At 46.6% G+C, this 18565-nt stretch overlaps 1 protein-coding gene across 2 annotated transcripts in view; it reads right to left on the bottom strand.

Moving 5' to 3' along the window:
* Positions 1–18565, bottom strand: part of LOC133138168 (leucine-rich repeat neuronal protein 2-like) — a 76750-nt gene that overhangs the window by 38196 nt on the left and 19989 nt on the right. The window contains exon 2 of one of the 2 annotated variants that reach the window (XM_061256691.1): positions 10235–10419. The gene's annotated coding sequence lies outside the window, so the exon portion shown is untranslated. Of the gene's footprint in view, positions 1–10230; positions 10515–18565 lie in introns of those variants that run through there. The other variant, XM_061256692.1, reaches the window with a different exon arrangement.

Below are 18565 nucleotides of genomic sequence, written 5' to 3'. Positions count from 1 at the left end.
CATCACAATCACAGTCTGAATGGTAAGGATGGCTCATGTTCAGATTGAGCTAAAGTCAAGCCCATTACCTCAGTGTCTTTGTAGACAATTTAATACAGAGGATCACAGGTTATTGGGGCACAAAGACATTTGAATAAAAATAAATCATGGAGAGAATAACTGTTGATAGAGAGAAACAGAGTGTATATGCCAGATGTCTACACACAAGAAGCTAATAAACCTACTCTCTTGCTTGCCCTCTCTTAGATCTCCCAATAAAATATCCAGTAAGCCTGCTACCGGATATGACCCTGACGAGTTTTCCATCTACTCCCCGACAGAGGAGGCCGGCTGTGTCTGAGTGATCTCTTATCGGGATCAATACACCCAGACCATGTTCCCATCCTCCACGGGGAGGAATTTCTCCCTGACAGCGAGAATGATGTCAATCACCCACCGAGCTCCACTGCAGTAACTGCAATTGCACATTTCCCCACTGGCCCTTTTTTCAGCTTTAAGCTCACATCTTCATATTCACAGCGTGGAGACGCTGCCTGACAGGCCTTGATGGGTATTCGCTTTTTTCCCCCACTTGTCAAACCGCTTGTAAAGCAAATAAAAAACGACAGTGTTATTTATTCGCGAGTCAAAGTTAATGGCCAGTGTTTGATTAGACCCAGGCCCTGTAACTACAGATGAGAGACTGTAGGTTCAGGAAAGCCACCATTTTTGAGTTTGTCAGGACTGGTTCAGCGATACCAGTAGTGCAATACAGGAAAAGGTAGCAAGCTTGGTGAATCGGATGACTGCACAGACTTCATTAGCATTGCTACTGCCATTTATAAGCGTCAAGTTCGACTCTCTGACAATCACTAGTAGCAGGTTCATCAAAGACCAGTTACAGTAGCTGGATAACTGCCCTGAGTAAAATCCAGAGTAAAATTACTTTGTGCAGCTATCTAGCTAACTCAGTAATCCTACTTTGTGCAGCTATCTAGCTTTGTGTAAAGATTTCATCAGCTTTGAAGACATTGTTGAGGAAAAAGGTGAAATGACTCCAGTATTGGATGCAGCATTGGACTACATTCCAAGTATGAAACAAAAATGTTTTGGTTGAACCAGAAGAGCCAACAACAAGGCTAGCTGTCACCTGGGAATTTATTTTAACAGTGTTTTATGAATGAATTGAGGACATGTGATTCGATGTAGCCACAATAAGATCCACTCAGCCATTGGGCCCTTGAGCAAGGCCCTTAGCCCTGCACTGCTCCAGGGGAGGATTGTCTCCTGCTTAGTCTAATCAACTGTACGTCGCTCTGGATAAGAGCGCCTGCTAAATGCCATTAATGTAATGTAATGGAAACATCAATGCTAATGCCCATTCCAGTTTCCAAAGTCAAAGCATCATTGCTAAGTTCAACGGGTGTTCCGTCTGCATGCAAAGCTGAGAGGGTTGTAGGATGATTGAGTGATTGACGGATGGAAAATAAAGTCTGTTAAAGTTCTGAAAGCATTGGTGATGAGAGATACAAGAGCTCCAGGCCTGCTGCAATTCCTTTCCAATTAATTAAACATTCGTAATTATGAACAGGGAATGATATTCGAGTGCCTCTAAAGGGAAGGCAAATAAATGAGAACTTATGGATTTTTCACAATTTTATGGAAGAACAGAGGCTATTTGTGAAGATATGACTTTTTAATAGGTGCCCTGGAATGGAATGTGGGCTAGGAGTAATGTAACACCCCAGCTGGTGTAAACAGGTGAGAATTTAAAAGGGAGATTCAAGCATCAGCCCTCTCTAGTTCTGAATGACTACATTTCCCATGGTGTCCACAAAATGCAGGGTTTTAACCACTTCCCATTATGGGACTGTGGTTTACTGATGTATTTGGCACACAGCTGAATAAAGAATCTTAATTTTAATTAAAAAGTAGTTTTTTTTTCTCCCTCCAACCGCAAAGACTGGAATGTAATTTTTTTCTTGTCTTAAAAGTTATTTCCTAATTCCCCTCTATTGCGTGTTGCTAGCCGATGACTATAAAGTCTTTTGTTTTATTTGTTGTTTATAAATACAAAGTTAATAAATGCAATGAAAATATTATGCTGGGTGCTGGGGTACCTGGTCTGCTTACTCGCTGAATTTACATACTCCAAATAGTCGCTAGTCTACTTCCAAATGTCGACAAACAGACAAGTCATGGTTTTGCAATAGGACCATTAAGTTAATAATTAGCTAAATATTAGATGCATTGCTCATGGTATTTTATGGAGTTACGATTAGTCACTTTCCAATTTGATAACAATGATGTTATGGAATTTACATTGTTACAAAATAAAGGATGTTATCATATTGATATATTACATGAAATTTAATTCCTCCTGTATATACTATAATTTTAGGGGGAAAGTAGCAAAGTTATGTATTAGCTTGACTTGGCTGGGGAGTAGTTGTTCCGTTTCCTGTTTTAATTTTGTTGTTTTATTTTTTGTGAGAATATTATTTTGTGGAATAATTAGGAGCGCAACAAGATCTCTAGCTGTTGAATGAGGTGTGTTTTGCTATGGTTGGAGTGTAGGGTGGCCTGTAGTGTAGTGGTTAAGGTACATGACTGGGACCTACAAGGATGGCGGTTCTAATCACGGTGAAGCTGCAATAAATGGTAAATGGTTGGCATTTATATAGCGCCTTCATCCAAAGCGCTGTACAATTGATGCTTCTCATTCACCCATTCAAACACTCACGGCGATTGGCTGCCATGCAAGGCACCGACCAGCTCGTCAGGAGCATTAGGGGGTTAGGTGTCTTGCTCAGGGACACTTCAACACAGCCCAGGCGGGGGATCGAACCAGCAACCCTCCGACTGCCAGACGTCTGCTCTTACTGCCTGAGCCATGTCGCTCCCAAGCTGCAATAAGATCCGCACAGCCGTTGGGCCCTTGAGCCCTTGAACAAAAATGTTTTGGTTGAACCAGAAGAACCAACAACAAGGCTAGCTGTCACCTGGGAATTTATAACGGTGGTTTATGAATGAATTGAGGACATGTGATTCGATGTAGCCACAATAAGATCCACTCAGCCGTTGGGCCCTTGAGCAAGGCCCTTAACCCTGCATTGCTCCAGGGGAGGATCGTCTCCTGTACGTCGCTCTGGATAAGAGCGTCTGCCAAATGCCAATAATGTAATGTAATGTAAACATACAGGACAGTAGATGACCAGAAACAGGGTTGGCCACCACTGATCTAAAGGACACAAGCTGTCTGATGGCCAGCTCTGACTAAATGTGTGAACTCTATTGTCTATTATGATACTATGTGCTTAGCAGACAGAGCTAATCCATCCATATTCCAATAATAAGCCTGCTATGTGCCATTGTGTAAGTGAGTAGCCAGAAGATATGCTGTATGTACAGGGGAAAGGCAACGGCAATAAAATGGATACTGCTAAGCTTCCCGCAACTCGCCGCTGTTGTCTTGCACATCACCTCTCCCACCACCGCTGTCCAATCAGCCAATGAGATTAAACAAAATGCCCGCTACCCACGGGGGAGCGACTCTAATTCATATATATCTGTGTGACTGTTATGATTAGCTCATGTGCATAATTGCATTCGCCGCTCCAACACACACTCAGGGCAAAGTCTTATAATCTCTCTTTCTCTACTCTCGCTCTCAATTATAAATCTCTAAATTCAAGTTTTGCTGCCATTTTCTTAGTGTGCATACACACACGCACAAACACACATATATTGTAATTATGTCATGATTATATATATTCCACCATGAGAACAACTAGGCTTCAATGATGCGTGCGGTATGTTCTTATACTTCATCATATATTCTGAGCATTAGTATGCACCACTGCTTATCTCTAAGCACTTTGTGCAAACTGTAATAATTATAAATCCATTATCGATGAGCACACAGACAGCCGAGGTGGTCTGCCATGGCCATTTCATCCGTAGGAGAAAATGTGCTGGTATTCAGCTCAATGAGATGTCTGCTCAAAGAGAATTAACCACCTCCCTTTGGGGAAATGCATATTGGTGAAGCATCAGACTGATCCGGCCATTTCAAACTGGATCAATTTGCCTTGTTAATGGCGGAGAAATGCATGCAGTGACACTGCACGGTATCGAGCGACAGCCCACCGGAGGAAATGGAACCAGCTTTACGAAATGTGAATGGATATGCCACACACAGGAGCACGTGTGTACACTCACACACGCACACGCACATACATGCACACACACACACGTAATGTATGTACACACACATACATACACAAGCATATATACATATTATACATGACCACACAGACGTATGAACATGCTCAAGGGACACACATCACGCACACCTGTGCGCACAGACACTAACATGCACACACACATATGCATGCACACACACATACACATGCGTATACACACATACCTACATATTATACATGACCACACAGATGCATGAACATGCTCATGGGACACGCATCACGCAGACCTGTGAGTACAGACACCAACCCACACACACACACACACACACCCACACACACATATGCACGCACACACACATACACATACATACACACATACATATTAGACATGACCACACAGACCAATGAACGTGCTCATGGGACACACATCATGTACACACACACACACACACACACAGCCACATACTTTTACCCTGTTTTTACCATCAAGGAAGCTTACAGACACTATCATCTGACATTGCTGTTGTTGAGATGGCTCAGGCTAATGTGTCCATGTGCTTTACTGTTTCTGTGGGCTAATTAACGTGGGACATTAGTATGAGAGTCCATGTGCTTTACTGTTTCTGTGGGCTAATTAACCTGGGACACTAGTATCAGTGTCTATGTTCTTTACTGTTTCAGTGGGCTAATTAACCTGGGACACAAGCATCAGTGTCCATGTACTTTACTGTTGTTTCTGAACACTAATTACATGGTTGTTTGTGTGTACAGGTTTTGTGTGCATATGTGCTGCAGTATGCTATAGGAACCTGTCAGACAGAGGTTTTTGAACCTCATCCAGAATTCACTGCGGTCACATCTGCATCCTCTCCCCACAGACTCGGAGATCAGCTCGCCATGTCTGCGTAGGCTGCCGAAGAACTCGGGGGATGTAAATTTGTCACAGCATAAGAACAGGGCGTCTCTTCTGCAGGTGGAGTTTATATCTGTATGTAAATGATGCATCTGGCAACCATAAGCATATCCTGCAGCCTCATTCTAGTCCAGGTGTTATCCCCACCCCCAGATAAAATAAATGCATCAAATGTCCGGATGAAATGGACAGCCCATCTTAATAAAACCCTTGGCAAATGCACACCTGTTGTTTAGAAATGATAATTTATTCAAACATGTTAACATATTTCTCATGTGACCCTGCTAAACAGATCGGAGTTTGATAAATTCGCCCCTCCCTTCCCGACTGACACACCAGCACCTTAAGAGTTATAGACTAGCTGCGATGCATTCCTCTCCAAAACCCACTCTCTCTTCCATCCTCTCACACTCTCCCTCTCCCTCCCTTCCCCTCTCTCAGTCTCTCCCTGTTTCTCGCTTCCCCGCCTCTTTTTTGCCCTTTTTCACTCCTCCCTCTCCCCCCTTTCTCCTCGTTTCTCTTTCTGTCTCTCTCCCACACTTTCTCTCTCTCCATTGTCTGTCCCTCTCTCACTGTATATCTCTCTCCCTCCTCCCACCCCCCCTCTCTCTTTCCCACCCACCCATTCCCTGCCACATATGGAAATGTCAGGAAAGCTTCTTCAGTCAGAAAATATGGATCCAACCTTTCGCATTAACTTTACAGATAGAAAGCCATAAAGCTTGGGTCAGCTGGAGGGCTCTCTACCCGCCTGAAGCATCACTTGTTCTACGGAGATGGATCCCGCTCATTGCCCTGGGCCCACGGCGAATCTATGCCACCACCACCGGCAAGCCAAGTAACACCAGCCTACCGTGCAGCAACTCAAAGCCCCATTAGCCATGCAGCCAGAGGTGGAAAGTCCTGGGGTCAGAAAGTAAAAGTCATGCGTTTCTTTCCTCCACCCATGAGCCAGCCGATTTCACAAATTAGCTCTACCTCCAGACTGAAGAATAGTGCTAATTAGCCAAACAAAGGGGAGGACTGGAAAGGACTTCTAATTTCTGAACCTGGATTTTCCACCTCTGCGTGCAGCAAATACTTTCATAATGCACTCATCAGTCAACACCCACAGAAACCTCTGGTCATACCGAGGGTTGTCCATATTGTCTGAATTAATCCTGCACCTGAAGCTCCCCAAATCACAGAAATCATCAGATTCCTGATCTTACATTCCATTAGATTTTTGACCATAGATGGAAGCCAGTTAAGCTTGATCAATTTCAGTAAAAGGGGTAGGGTAAACTAAGCATTCGATACACTTTAGCGTTAGGAAAAGGCAACTATTGCTGGGCTGAATGGCCTGTTCTTGTCATTATATTATGTTATGTTATATAATGATATCGTTGTCATGGCAGTGCTTGGTGGCACTACCTAAAACAACTGACAGAGGACTGTAATAGGGTCCTGCAATTAATGAACCACCAAAAGCACTATGGTCCAGACATGGTCTACGTCCCCAATGGTCATCCTGGGTTCACCCTTCAAGGCCTGATTACTGTCAGACTGCACTGAGACAGTGAGAAAATAAAAGCAGTCTTTTATTATTTTAGTATTTTTTTAAATTTGAACAATTAGTGATTTTGTATAACGCCGGAGAGAGTGGGTGAGAAGTCCCTGCTCAGGCAGCCTAATGCTTCACAGAAATGACACAGCAAACAGCATCTTAAAGACCCTCTGCAATCACTCGCAATCCTGCATTTCAAGTATTCATTAAACCAAGATGAAGATGTCCACTTGCTTTTTCCTCATTTATAAATATGAAAATTAAAACATTTCCTTTAGAGGTCCAGTGACACCAATGATTGGTTAAAGTTTCCAGCGACACTGCTGAATAGTTACAGTAATTGCACTGCTGATTGGTTAAAGGTATTAGTGACACAGCTGATTGGTTAAAGTAATCAGTGGCACTGCTGATTGATGAATGTAATCAGTGACACCGTTAATTGATTAAAGTACACACTGCTTTTTTGTTTAAATGTAAAATGACATCTTTGTTATACCATAAACATGATCTCCAACGCACAAATACCAAACCCTGATGTAATGGGTAGTATGAGACCTTTCTTTCAGGATAAAAAAATACAACTCATCGTATTTGTTCTTTGGTTCTTTATACAACTATTACAAAATTGTTATTTTGCTAGCACAGGGTCACTAAGGGCAGGTTTCCATACAGTACAATAAAGAGAGCATATGAGTTGTACCAACAATCAGACACAAGCAACACATTCCATCTAAACCGTTTTTTTCTGGAGGCATTTTATAACTCCACTGACCAATCTGCACCAGTTACAGGTGGCTGCAAACCAAGCTCAACCTGCCGCTTGCCCCCCTCCCCCATTTGCCCCACAAGTACATCTTTTCCTTGAGGATGCTGAAAGATTACAATTGATAAATCACTATTCAACAATATCGATTCAGTTTGAAGGTTGAGGGGTCAAGATGGCAGTTTGTTTCCATATTTGTAACTTGACAAGACACAAACAACATGTCGGTTTGATTTATGGGACCAGAGCAAATGCAGATATTTACAAATTCTCGAACGTTTAAAATACTAAGGATCATCAGAGCCGTTTTCTGAAAACACAACAATTGGAAGTATGTATTTAGTCTTTCATGTGATTACTACATAAAACAATATATATTAAGAGTTTCAATTTGCCTGTTTTTATTAGCTCTCTCTGATATGCCCTGGAGTGAACGCCCCGTTTTTGATAAACCCTTAGCGCTCTCGTGTCATTGGGGACTCAGTCAAAGCTTTTCCACCCCCAGAAAGAAGAGGACAGAAAAAAATGATTTAATTAGTAAAATACATTACTCCCCCTTTGGGCGAGAGTGCTGCATTATTCCCACCGGTGTGAGCACACGGCACAGGGAACCACAGTCCGCACGGCGTGCGATTGTCTAGGCGAGGCGACACTGCCCGGGCAAGCTAGGCTAGCGAGTTACGGCACACAGTGGCAATTAGAAAACAAAAGCACTCTGGACCATGGGAGACTAATGAGTGCTGAGGAAACACATTGGAACCCATTTTCAGTCAAACAGCCTGTGGTGTTTGTACAGAGACAGTGGTGGACACAGCTATAAACAGTTCAGCTGACAGACAGACATACAGACAGAATGCTCAATCCAGTCTCCAGAGGTAGTGTGCACATTATTTGCTCACATTATTTTTCTGGAAATCATCTCACCATCATTGTGTATTAGCGTAATTGCCATTTTCTTTTGATATCAGATTTTGTAATTGACTTTCTGTTGTCGTTTTCTCAAAACATGGTTAAGGGCTACTCGGTCATAGTTATTTGCCAGGGCCTTGATTCAGTGTACAGGATCTAAAAGCTATGCCTTCTTAAAAGTGACTTTGAAAAGACTCTTAACTTTTAAGTGCAGTGTGTACAATTTCAAAGAAATGTGGGACATTGCAGTTCACTCTAGATCCTGTTCCACTTGCCCTGAAATACTAAGATCAGTTAACTGAAACTGAAATAAATGACTCACTGGTTAATACAAATATGACTCCTATATAAAAATAAAAAAAAATGACTCAATGTTCAATAAATAAATAAAGAGGATGAGCCTTGAAAGTGTGCAGGAAACCCCAGAAAACACTGGAAGCTCAGGAAATATTTGACAATATTATCTTGGCTCCTGCATTTAGCCTCACCAGTTCATTAAACACACACAGACACATACCACAACGACGCACATGCACACATACACACAGACACATATGCACAAACACACACATGCACACATACGCACACACACATGTACGGATGCACACAGACACATACACACAAACACTACCACACACATACGCACACACACACATGCACACAAACACATACGCGCAAACCATACCAGGCACACTCACACACACATATGCAGAAACACTATCACGCGCACTCACACACACCCACACACATACATATGCACAAACACTACCACGCACACTCACACACACCCACACAGACACATTTGCACAAACCCTACCGCGCACACACACCTTGGCTATATGTGTGACAGGCTCCACCGGAGACATCGATCCACAGCATATACACACACACACACACACACACACACATACACACACACACACACAGTAGAAGGCAGAGTGCGTGTGCCAGCTCTGCTGGCGTGTGCCCGGATGCCGTTCCTTTAACACGGACGGACACGCACATGCCTGCACCCCCCCCCCCCCCCCCCCCCCACACACACACACACACGCAGGGAGATTAAACCCTGTGCCCAGCTCTCCCTCCCAGAGGAAGCAGCTCTGTCTCCATGCGTGCAGATAAGCAGGAGAGGAGCGCTATTCATGAGCAGCTGCAACATCACGGGAGACGCGTAGCGGCGGGGGGCTAAAGCACGCGCGACAGCAACAGGGGGGTGGGATTTTACTTAACACTTTAGAGAAAAAACAGTACAGCGCCTTTTCCTGAGCGTAGACCACTTCCCCATGCTGAGACATACACACACACCCACGCACACGCATACACGTACACACACACACACACACACACACACACACACACACACACATACACAAACGCACACACAGCGCTAGATGTCAACAGATCTGGGCACCGCTTTTACACTCTATGGGGACTCACAGTATTACCCCAGCTACACACCGTCTCAGGGTTCAGTACTAACAAACGGAGAACTGTAGCATCTCACCCTAAAGGAGGGTTTCATGCACAGCGAGGCAACCTGTGACCACACTCAACTGTCGGCTGAACACCAGCACCAGAGAACGAGCTGCTCGCTTGAAAAATGCACAGATTTATCTGCATTCACAACCCGCAAAAACATCTACCCACTCATCCGTCCTTCCACTCATGCATCTAATTTCAATACTTTCATTAATGCCTACCTTTTCAGGGATGTTCAAATCACTTCATACCGTGAATCTATTTAATATTTATTTGTTTTTTTTTGGGGGGGGGGGGGGGGGGTGCTTGGTTAATTACTCTGGTTTAAATTCGGACTCAGCTGATGCCTGTAGGTGCACGCTTGCCCCCATGAATGTCTGCTCTCAGGCGACTGGCCTGTCAGCTCACACGGAATGAAGAGTATAAGCATGCACACCTACCACCAGCAACGACGGAGCGACTGCGCGCATCCTCCGCTTCTCTCACTCGTCTGCTCTCTTCCGCTCCTCCGTCCGTTACTCAGTCACTCCGTCTCCCCCCTCCTTCATGTAGACGCATTAGCGCACCTTTCAAGTCTTTTTTTTTTTGTTTTTCTTTTGCCCCTCAAAAGAGTCTCTTTATTTCGCTGTGAAGGAAGTGAAGAGGATGAATGTGTGTTTCTCCGGCTCTCTCTCGCTCTTTCTGTCTCTCTAGCTGTCGCGCACTCTCTCTCTCACTCGCTCTCTCTCTCTTGCTCTCCCTCTCGCTCTCCCTCTCTCTCTTGCTCCCTCTCTCTCCGTGGCGGTCGTGCTCGAGCTCCAGATGGAGAGGACTTCAGCTGAGATTTTTTTCCTTCCCAGACATCCTCTAGTCTCCTTCCCTCCCCTTCTCTACGTCCATGTCTCTCCCCCCACCTCCTCCCTCTCTCCTGTACTGCATTGCTCTCTCTCTCTCTCTCTCTCTCTCTCTCTCTCTCTCTCTCTCTCAGACACACACACACACACACACACACACACACACACAGTATGACGGCTCTGAGAAATAGAAATCCGCCATTTCCCTGTCAGTTTGTCCCAGGAACAGGCCAGGCCCGGACAGTAATTGGTAGTTGTTTTGTCAGCTGGGCTGTGCAGGGGCACAGAGCTATTAGTGTGACATGAGCCCTCATTTTCCGCCTCATCCCACAATGAGACACACCACTGGAGGGTGACACAGGTTTAAACACAGTCACATGTTCCACTGGAGGGTCACACAGGTTTAAACACAGTCAGTCACTCCTTTGGAGGGTGACACAGGTTTAAACAGTCACATGTTCCACTGGAGGGTGACACAGGTTTAAACACAGTCAGTCACTCCACTGGAGGGTGACACAGGTTTAAACACAGTCACATGTTCCACTGGAGGGTGACACAGGTTTAAACACAGTCAGTCACTCCACTGGAGGGTGACAAAGGTTTAAACACAGTCACATGTTCCACTGGAGGGTGACACAGGTTTAAACACAGTCACATGTTCCACTGGAGGGTGACACAGGTTTAAACACAGTCAGTCACTCCTCAGGAGGATGACACAGGTTTAAACACAGTCACAGGTTCCACTGGAGGGCGACACAGGTTTAAACACAGTCGGTCACTCATCTGGAGGGTGACATGGGTTTAAACACAGTCAGTCACTCCACTGGAGGGTGATACAGGTTTAAACACAGTCAGTCACTCCACTGGAGGGTCACACAGGTTTAAACACAGTCAGTCACTTTACTGGAGGGTGACACGGGTTTAAACACAGTCACATGTTCCACTGGAGGGTGACACAGGTTTAAACACAGTCACATGTTCCACTGGAGGGTGACACAGGTTTAAACACAGTCAGTCACTCCTCTGGAGGGTGACACAGGTTTAAACAGTCAGTCACTCCGCTGGAGGGTGACACAGGTTTAAACACAGTCAGTCACTCCACTGGAGGGTGACACAGGTTTAAACACAGTCAGTCACTCCTCTGGAGGGTGACACAGATTTAAACACAGTCAGTCACTCCACTGGAGGGTCACACAGGTTTAAACACAGTCAGTCACTCCACTGGAGGGTCACACAGGTTTAAACACAGTCACATGTTCCACTGGAGGGTGACACAGGTTTAAACAGTCAGTCACTCCACTGGAGGGTGACACAGGTTTAAACACAGTCAGTCACTCCTCTGGAGGGTGACACAGATTTAAACACAGTCAGTCACTCCACTGGAGGGTGACACAGGTTTAAACACAGTCACATGTTCCACTGGAGGGTGACACAGATTTAAACACAGTCAGTCACTCCACTGGAGGGTGACACAGGTTTAAACACAGTCACATGTTCCACTGGAGGGTGACACAGGTTTAAACACAGTCGGTCACTCATCTGGAGGGTGACACAGGTTTAAACACAGTCAGTCACTCCACTGGAGGGTGACACAGGTTTAAACACAGTCAGTCACTCCACTGGAGGGTCACACAGGTTTAAACACAGTCAGTCACTTTACTGGAGGGTGACACAGGTTTAAACACAGTCACATGTTCCACTGGAGGGTGACACAGGTTTAAACACAGTCACATGTTCCACTGGAGGGTGACACAGGTTTAAACACAGTCAGTCACTCCTCTGGAGGGTGACACAGGTTTAAACAGTCAGTCACTCCGCTGGAGGGTGACACAGGTTTAAACACAGTCAGTCACTCCACTGGAGGGTGACACAGGTTTAAACACAGTCAGTCACTCCTCTGGAGGGTGACACAGATTTAAACACAGTCAGTCACTCCACTGGAGGGTCACACAGGTTTAAACACAGTCAGTCACTCCACTGGAGGGTCACACAGGTTTAAACACAGTCACATGTTCCACTGGAGGGTGACACAGGTTTAAACAGTCAGTCACTCCACTGGAGGGTGACACAGGTTTAAACACAGTCAGTCACTCCTCTGGAGGGTGACACAGATTTAAACACAGTCAGTCACTCCACTGGAGGGTGACACAGGTTTAAACACAGTCACATGTTCCACTGGAGGGTGACACAGATTTAAACACAGTCAGTCACTCCACTGGAGGGTGACACAGGTTTAAACACAGTCACATGTTCCACTGGAGGGTGACACAGGTTTAAACACAGTCGGTCACTCATCTGGAGGGTGACACAGGTTTAAACACAGTCAGTCACTCCACTGGAGGGTGACACAGGTTTAAACACAGTCAGTCACTCCACTGGAGGGTCACACAGGTTTAAACACAGTCAGTCACTTTACTGGAGGGTGACACGGGTTTAAACACAGTCACATGTTCCACTGGAGGGTGACACAGGTTTAAACACAGTCACATGTTCCACTGGAGGGTGACACAGGTTTAAACACAGTCAGTCACTCCACTGGAGGGTGACACAGGTTTAAACACAGTCAGTCACGCCTCTGGAGGGTGACACAGATTTAAATACAGTCAGTCACTCCACTGGAGGGTCACACAGGTTTAAACACAGTCAGTCACTCCACTGGAGGGTGACACAGGTTTAAACACAGTCAGTCACTCCTCTGGAGGATGACACAGGTTTAAACACAGTCACATGTTCCACTGGAGGGTGACACAGGTTTAAACACAGTCAGTCACTCCTCTGGAGGGTGACACAGGTTTAAACAGTCAGTCACTCCGCTGGAGGGTGACACAGGTTTAAACACAGTCAGTCAGTCCACTGGAGGGTGACACAGGTTTAAACACAGTCAGTCACTCCTCTGGAGGGTGACACAGATTTAAACACAGTCAGTCACTCCACTGGAGGGTGACACAGGTTTAAACACAGTCAGTCTCTCCTGTGGAGGGTGACACAGGTTTAAACACAGTCAGTCACTCCTCTGGAGGGTGACAAAAGTTTAAACACAGTCAGACACTCCACCGGTCTGAGACACAGGTTTAAACACAGTCAGACATACCACTAGAAGGGAGACATAGGTCTGAACACAGTCAGACTCACCAGTGGTGTCTGACAAAGGTTTAAACACAGTAGACATAACACTGAAAAGGGAAACAGGTTATGTTTAGCAGGAAAGATAAGCTAGGTTCTCTTAAAACTCCATCAGGACCCCAAAAAAATCTTAATTCATTCTTACATCATAAATCTGCACAGCCACATGTCCAATAACGGGCTCTGCTGATATGACATCACACCCTCCCGGGATAAACTGCAATTAAACTGAGATTAAACTGCAATAAAGTTTTTCATTTAATGGCGCCATTTTTCTTGACTAATTTTAGTGCACCTGAAACACACGAGATGTCTCGGGCTCGCTCGACGAGAGCTGGCGGTTATGAGGAGCTCGTGAGAGGAATTAATAAAGAGCGTTCATCGCGGAGACGCCGCAGCCCGTCAAACCGACACATCTTAGGGTTAAGACGTGTGAAATAACCCTGTCTCCACTGCAAAATGAAACGCAGTCTAGGAAGCCCAGCAATTAAGGATAAATCAAAACACAAGCCTGAGTGCCCCGTGATAATCTAATGGAGGCAAGGCTTCTGCCAGCCGGGATAAGACCATTCTTCTACACTATTCACCATTCTATACGTACGCATTCGATATTACACCTACTTTTTACTATTCTTGTGGCTGTACCATTTTAGGTTTAATTTAATTTCCATTTTTAATAACAACGGTCATTATCATTATTTCATTAATGTGTGATATTCATATAATAATTTTACAATGCTCTTCCTGTTCTGTAAGGAGCAGTGCCATTAGTGCAGTCACTGATAATGGCTTTGATGAGAGGCTCTCTCTCTCTCTCTCTCTCTCTCCCTCTCTCTCTCCTCTTTCTCTTCTCTCTCTCCTCTCTCTTCTCTCTCTCAGTGATGCTGCAGCCCAATTATATTATAATTATGTTTTTACAACACAAGACTGACCAAGCAGCCGCAACATCAAATCCCATCAGGAGTCAAGCGTCCAACCGCAGCACAGCAAACACACGCACCTAGGGTTTATTAATAGAGCGAGCTGAAGTGTGTGTTTGTGTACGCTTGTGACAGAAAGCATAGGGGTTGTTTGTGTGTGTGTGTGTGTGAGTGGGCTTTAATGAGTTCTGGGCTGTCACACTGCAACAGAGGCTGAAGGGAGAGCGGGAGCGGCCTGCCCCTTCCGGGGTACAGCAGGGAGACGCACCCCCGGCCCCTCCAGGTCTCGCCTGCTTCAAGCAGCGTCTCGGCCGGGGTGGCAGGCCCCCACACTGGGACACCCAGCCGGATCTGATGCATGGAGCTGCGGGTGCCAGGGAACCTCCATTACAGATGCGGCTGTTTTTCTGTTTTACTGTTTGTTTGGTTTGGCCTGTAGTTACCGTGGCAGCAGGAGTGGGGGGGGAGGGGGGGGGGGGGTGCTTGTCGTGTCACCTCTTGGGCTGAGATAAAAGAGGCCCTGCCAAAGCCTCTCTGTTCCTCCCACACACACACACACACACACACACACACACACACACACACACACACACACACACCAGCAACTCCTATCTCACATACACACACACCAGCAATTCCTATCACACACACACACACACACACCAGCAACTGCTATCACAAACACACCCACATCAGCATCTCTACACACACACTAGCACACACACCATCAAGTCCACTCACATATACAAACACATCAGCATTTCTACACAAACACACACACACACACACACACACACACCAGCAACCCCACTCACACATACACACATCAGCATCTATCTACACATACACACACTCACACACCAGCACCATCTCACAAGTTGTATTTTTAAACTTTTCCTGAACTACTCCAGGAGGCAGAAATTGGCTGTAGAAAGGCACCAGACAAAGTGTCTGCATTTCACCCAGAAAGTCCGGTTTTCAAGCCCCTTCTGTCAGAACACCATTTTTCTGTTTTGTTTTTTTTCGGAATGAATTTAGGTCTGTGCAAATTGCCAAGCGTTACAACATATGGGATTTTGACTAAATCTGTTTTGCTAAATCTGGGTTCCCAGAAGTAGAAGTTTGGGCAGAAGATGTGGTAACTGGAGTCAGGGCTGGTGTTCCGGTCTAGTCCACTATACCGCCTGAGGGCAGCAGACGGGCTAGAGCCCCGCCTGGGAATGGATCAGAACCAGCTTTTATCTTATCAAAGCGCAGAGCCATGGGGGCTAGCGCACACCAGGGAGAATGCTCAGCTACGTCTTTAAGGCCTGTTGCTGTAAGGCTTTAGGCACTAAAATAACAGTACTCAAATAAACGCAAGTACAAAATTACAGTAAAACTGTAAAATGTCCAACCCTTAGTGGTGACTCTAGACCAGGGGTGTCATACTCCAGTCCAGGAGGGCCACAATGACTGTGGATATTTGTGGTTTCCTTTCAATCAGTAGCTAATGAAAGCCTAGAGAACAAGGGTGTGGACTCTTTGGCCAACCAATGACCTAAATGAATCACTCATGTTGAAATACACCAAAAAACAGCGGACCCTCCAAGACCGAATTTGAAAATGCAGACACTGCAGCCCTCCAGGACTGGAGTTAAAACTGCAGACACTGTGATCCTCCAGGACCAGAGTTTGACACCCCTACCCTACAGAGACAGGCTTCCACTGTGACTGTCAGTTCTGGACAGTGTAGACTGTGTCAGTTCTGGACAGTGTAGACTGTGTCAGTTCTGGACAGTGTAGACTGGAATGTGTTTCTTGAGGCATGAGCTAATAGCCACCAGGCGTTTTTCACTCTGAAGTCCATCTGAGCAGCCAGTGCAGTGGAGAGTCACATGGAGGTGGACCTCATGCACTCAGTGACCAAGAGGGGGCGCTCTTGCGTGATGAAGATGGAGGGAGGGCACTCAGCTGTGCAGGTTACGGCCATTTTGCAGCGCCGCTCGAAGCCCATTCCCCAGCTGTGTGCCCGCCCTCCCCCACATCTAACGGAGAGGAGTCGAGCGCGGAGGTGTGGAGATGTGGGCTGATGAGTTCTGCTCCGCGTCCGCGGGGCCAGTGCTGTCAGAAGACCGATAAGCGGCCCCGTCGCACATCGATAAGAGCCCATCTCCAGCATCGCCCGGCCGCCTCCATCCAGCGGGGGGAGCCGATGAGGTCAGGCGGAAATTCATAACTCACTCAGAGCGGCGGCCGTGCAGGAGGAGCGCTTATCGGCGTGATGGATTCAAATCCGATAGAACCGCCGCCGGCCATGGCTGCCGCCGTCGCCTGCCGGCCGGGAGGGGGGCAGCATCGCCCCCCCGTCACATCGGTCTCTGTTCCCGGAGAAACGCTCACGTCCCCGGCACCCAGGCTTACCGCTTCCCCTGAACCCCGCCGCCGCCAACGGCTCCTGTGACAGGCTGGCTTTGGCCACCCTCAGCTGCCGCCTCGGTGAACATCACTGCAGATCCATTAGTCAGGCAGCTTCCTGATTTCAACCAACCCAGCTGTCCTTTTTTTTTAAAAGCAGCTAGCTCTAGTCGTAGCATCGCCTCATCTGGTCGGTGGCAGTACCTGTGTTCTGTCAGAACCATGTGTAGAGTGCTATCACACAGTACCTGTGTTCTGTCAGAACCAGGTATGGAGTGCTATCACACAGTACCTGTGTTGTCAGAACCAGGTATAGAGTGCTATCACACAGTACCTGTGTTCTGTCAGAACCATGTGTAGAGTGCTATCACACAGTACCTGTGTTCTGTCAGAACCAGGTGTTGAGTGCTATCACACAGTACGTGTGTTCTGTCAGAACCAGGTATGGAGTGCTATCACACAGTACCCGTGTTCTGTCAGAACCAGGTGTAGAGTGCTATCACACAGTACCCGTGTTCTGTCAGAACCACGTGTAGAGTGCTATCACACAGTACCTGTGGAGTCCCACCTGTCCAATCACAGACGGAGAGGAAGCGGCAGGCCTACAGGTGTGAGAAACAGACCGTGTTTCAGCAGTGACAGGGGCCTACAGCTGGAGCAGAGCAGCTGAACACAGAGAGGCAGGGTGCGCTTAGCCTCGGAGCGCTAGCTCCTGGACCGTCCAGGCAGGAGTCCTGCCATAGCCGCGGCTCCCTCATTAGTCATCGGGGACAAACCTACGTAGGACCCAGGTGTGCGCACAGGTACGCCGCACCGCTAAGCTAGCGCTCCGGGAAGGGGGGGCGTCTCGGGACCAGACCCAGGTCCGGAAATAGAACCTTCTGCTGGCGGAATGTTGAGTAATGTGTAATTCCGGAACGCAGAACCCCTGCTGCGTAATTGGCTGCGTTTTCAGCTGAGCCGGCTGTAAACTGCACTCCACCCGCCCGCCCACAGCTGAGGAGATGCGCTTCTCATCTGCCCAGCTGACGGAGACGCTTATTTTGGGAACGCGTGTAACGTGCTTCGTGCCGATAGACACTGGTGAAACTGGAGGAGGGCGAGGTATCGAACCGGCAAAAATCCATGCTCCTCCCCGTTCACTAAACAGCACGCTGACTTACCACGGCGTCGTTCGTTCAGCGTGTTGTTTACCACACTTCTAAATCACTTAGGGAAGGGATTTTTGGATGTGCAGGATTCTTATCGATCATAACAGCTCAGAGAAAATGAGACAATTTGCGAAGTGCTGAAAACCCAATTAGCTTCCAGGTGCAACACGTGTTGTGGCACAATCGATGTGTAGAGCTATTGTGCTGATGTTTCTCCCCCAAATGTGTCTGCACACCCACCCAAAGTGATGGCTTTTCACTTACATGTAATTTAGTGCCAGAGACAGTGATTGTTTACCTCTCCAAACTCATTTCTCTCAAACGGCCCAGTCGATTCTGAAAATGGA

The sequence above is a fragment of the Conger conger genome, chromosome 10, assembly GCF_963514075.1.
Source record: "Conger conger chromosome 10, fConCon1.1, whole genome shotgun sequence".
In the NCBI taxonomy this organism is placed as follows: domain Eukaryota; kingdom Metazoa; phylum Chordata; class Actinopteri; order Anguilliformes; family Congridae; genus Conger; species Conger conger.
This window is presented reverse-complemented; position numbering and strand designations above follow the sequence as displayed.